General features: G+C 38.8%; 1 protein-coding gene across 3 annotated transcripts in view; it reads right to left on the bottom strand.

The window, feature by feature from the left end:
- Positions 1–3,981, bottom strand: part of LOC108746350 — a 76,197-nt gene that overhangs the window by 36,886 nt on the left and 35,330 nt on the right. For 2 of the 3 annotated variants that reach the window (XM_018483060.1, XM_018483063.1), the window contains exon 1: positions 3,303–3,689. The exons of the other annotated variant lie outside the window; for it this stretch is intronic. The gene's annotated coding sequence lies outside the window, so the exon portion shown is untranslated. Of the gene's footprint in view, positions 1–3,302; positions 3,690–3,981 lie in introns of those variants that run through there. 3 annotated transcript variants of the gene reach the window in all.

Here is a 3,981-nt window from a genome sequence, read left to right as displayed (position 1 = left end):
TCGCTTTTATTCGTCGCGCGTTCCGAATTCACTCGCTAGAGTAGCTGATAGCGATTTATTAAATTATATCTAATAAATTATATTTATTGAATTATATCTATTCAATTATATTTATAAAATTATATTTGTTAAAATATACTTATTAAATTATCTCTATCAAATTATATCTATTAAACCATACTTATTAAATTATACTTATTAAATTATATCTATTAAATTATTTTTACTAATTTATACTTATTAAAGTATACTTATTAAATTATTATTATGCTGATACAGCGAGAGAGAGAGAGAGAGAGAGAGAGAGAGAGGAAGAACTTATGTATTCACGTGCGATGTAAAACGCAAATCGCGTAAAATTTCAACGAATGGTTTGCGCGCGTAAATATTTGCTAGCGGATAAATTAAGTTCGACTCGTACACGTTTAACATTTCGCAAACAGAAATGATTAATTACGAGTTGATAAACAAGAGAGATGTTGTCGTAGAGTCTGGCGAGTGACTATCTCGCGCAAGAAAAATCCGCTCGCAGATAAAATATGTTGATGAATGCTACTCCGCATCTGTCACGAGATGAATTCTTGCGGGAGCACGACTAATTTAATAAACATAATTCAATGTAAACATACTGTAAACGATTAACCGCAGATTGATAAGTGACACATTACTATCTCTTGAATGAGGACTTTAGCGAATCTATTTGCGCTGCACTGTAGAAATCCGCTGGAGGATGAGTCAAGCTAAAATTTATGCGTTTCTGAGTTTATCGTGTAAAATAACTTTTATGCAATACTATGCAAATATAGAATGGATTAACCGTTTGTCTATTTTACTCTAAGTACGCTTGAGCTGTAGAAAAACCTGCAGAGACAAAAAGGTTTTCACGGTATAAAGAGAGAGAGAGAGAGAGAGAGAGAGAGAGAGAGAGAGAGAGAGAGAGAGAGAGAGAGTACGTTTGTTGAAATAATTTTTTCCTTTTAATTCTCAAGGCCCTGTACGAGGCTTCTCTTTCCAAACTTTAACAATCGATTTTCAGGGACATCATGCGCATCGCACATTTTCGTGACTTACGCTAGGTAATCCTAATCGAGAGGATTGAGACGTTATGAATAGAGCTATTATTATTAGGTAATAATGACTTGGTTCAGCATTGTGCGAGCTATGCTTGAAGAGAAGGCGTTGTTCGGAAGAAGAATGAGTAAGGCGTACAAAAGTCATCGTGAACGATATTACGCAGGATAGGATTACGATTCATAACAAACCTCAAAGATTGTCACGATCTTTTACTCATAGCTTCGAGTCACTCTCAAGCGCATAAAGAATAACAAAAATTTGTTGATTCGATAATGGCGCGGCCACAATAGAAGGAATAAAGAATTGGGAATAAGGAATAACGAATCCTATCAGAAACCGGTCCGGTATCCGATGTCTGATAGGTTGTAATCTTCATTGCGACTGCACCTTATTGCTATAGATGTCCGAAGAGATAAAGCAAACGGGCTCTGTGAAGGAAGCGTTATGAAAGGAAAATGACAAATATTACGTGGATATCGTTAACAGACGGTTTTTTGTCCTCCATAAAAAGAACCCCGGGGGGGACTTTGTTCGCACGTGACGTATCGTAAGAGACAATGACGCGGTAGCGGTGCAAAACGTAGCATTAAACGCAAGAGCGATTTAAGGATTTATTCGTGCGTAAATCCAGGCGCACGTGCGTACAAAGTATCACGTGCGACAACGCGGTCCGTTCGAAAGTAGAAGTTGCAAGTTTTATCACGGGACGTTACATTAACCGGGCATTTTATCATAACGAGGGGACAGTACGTAAAGAAGTGTGAGTGTGTGTCGTGAAAAAATGTGTTTGCGAAAATCAACGGAAAATCGGAAAGCGAAGTGAAATCTAGGTGCTAAAAAGATCGAATTTAAATTAATTCATATATTAGACTGTAAAAGCAAAATTAGAGCATCTAAATGCAAACGTTCTGTCGGTGGATTTTTTTATAAATTAATTTCGCACGGAAATTCTGTGTAGGTAAAAAAAAAAATAAGAAAGATAATTCTGTCTGTCTTAACAGGATTCGATTTCTGAATGTGAATTAAAAAAAAACCGTTACCGAACACAGAGTTCCAAGAATGATCGAATAGAATTAAGAGAAGGCGCTCAAAGATTTCTTTGATACACTTTTTTATCGCGCGTTTGCACATTCATACGCAAATCTAACGAAATCTAAGAATATTCAGATGACCATTAAGCATACACATGTACAATTTACTGTACACCGGTCTCCGATAAAAGTTTTGCACATGCAGTTAACTGTATATCGTACTGAGAAACGTGTGTTAAGCCAAACGTGTGATATTACACATCTTATCGAGTTAATCTCACGAGTGCGCGCGATAATGGATACATTTCTAGTTTCATATTTTATAAATTTCAACATAAAAGATAAATTTTCAGTTCACAGATTTTAAGCTCCTCTTCTTATAAGGTAAATTTTAACTGCTGTTAATATTAATTATTTTTACAATTTTTTTTTTCCATTTGTCAGTGATTTATTTAGAGCTATGTATTTCCTAGAAGTCTCTTATCCGACTTCTTAGTCCCAAGCACACAAATAAACTCGGGTAAACATATTTCCAATCTGGTATAATTATATATACATGTATTATACACGTCTCCCCACCATTTGTAAAGTACAGAATATTTCAGAATTTATTTTGAAATTGTTTAAAATTAAAAAAAAAAAAAATATTTAACTGTAAAAATATTTTTCCGTTGATATCCATTAGAAGATTTTTCTTTCACATTCTCCCCTCGCGTTAGCATGCACGTGTACTTACAGAAATAACAATTTTGAATAAGAATTATCACCGGCAAGAAGCATTCCAATGGAATTCAAGTTACAATTTCTACATGCGTCATGAACGTGCTTATCTCATATTTGTTCTGGATCACACCAGCGTCTACTCAACGAAAAAGAAAAAAAGAAAAGGAAGTGATACGAGCAATGAATTTCCCGCCGAGAAATCTATCTGAAATCCACTTTACGAACACGAATGAATTATGTTTCTCACATACAATTACCGGTATATACAGCGCAGTGGAGCAAGTTAATTCCATACACGAATTAAGGCCTGATCTTATTAAATACACGACTTCACGTACAAAGCGGATCTTGCAGGAATACCAAGAGTCAACTCCAAACTCCTCAAACGGTCTTGCAGGGCCCCCCCTCCCCGCTCCCTCCCCCTTCTTATAATGTATTTTTTTTTAATTAATAAAATAAACAAAAGGTTCTTACTTTTCTCTCAGCGGTCACCCACCATTCCGCTTGGACAGCAAAATAATTCCGCTGGTGAAAGACGGAGAGACGGAGCCCTCCCGGAGTTGAGTATCTCTCTCTCTCTCTCTCTCTCTCTCGCTCGTTACCAAGTTGAAACACCAGCACAGAATATGGGATAAGAAAGTAAAAGAGAAACAAAAGGGAGGAAAAGGAGAGAAGAAGCAAAGAGACGCCCACGCGATCGCGCCGCGCAGCCGAGAGCGACTCGCCGACTGCGAGTGCGACTGAGTGACTGACTGACCGACTCCTCCGGCCGCTCCGGCGTGTACCGTCACCTTACTTGCACTCGACGCATACACACGTATACCATGCGGCCTGGCATCCACGAGCGCTCCCCGCCCTTGCCTCCGCAGGCCTTTCGTTTCCAGTTCCATTCCAGAGCCCGACCCAACGTGGCCCCCAACGTGCCTTTTGTTGCATCTCGTCCGCTCCGCTCCGCTCCGCCATTCCAGCGTTCCGCCGCTCTTCCGACCGGTTCAACGGCGTTATTTCTCCCTGCGTCGTTTTGGACCGCTCTACATACGAGGCGGAGATCTGCCGAGTGCAATTAGCCCGTAGAATCAATTTCCGCCAGACTCGACGCCAAGCTTAGTTAAACAAGCTTTCTTTCTCCGTTAATTAAAAAAAAAAAAAAGAA

The sequence above is a fragment of the Trachymyrmex septentrionalis genome, unplaced genomic scaffold, assembly GCF_001594115.1.
Source record: "Trachymyrmex septentrionalis isolate Tsep2-gDNA-1 unplaced genomic scaffold, Tsep1.0 scaffold168, whole genome shotgun sequence".
NCBI lineage: Eukaryota > Metazoa > Arthropoda > Insecta > Hymenoptera > Formicidae > Trachymyrmex > Trachymyrmex septentrionalis.
This window is presented reverse-complemented; position numbering and strand designations above follow the sequence as displayed.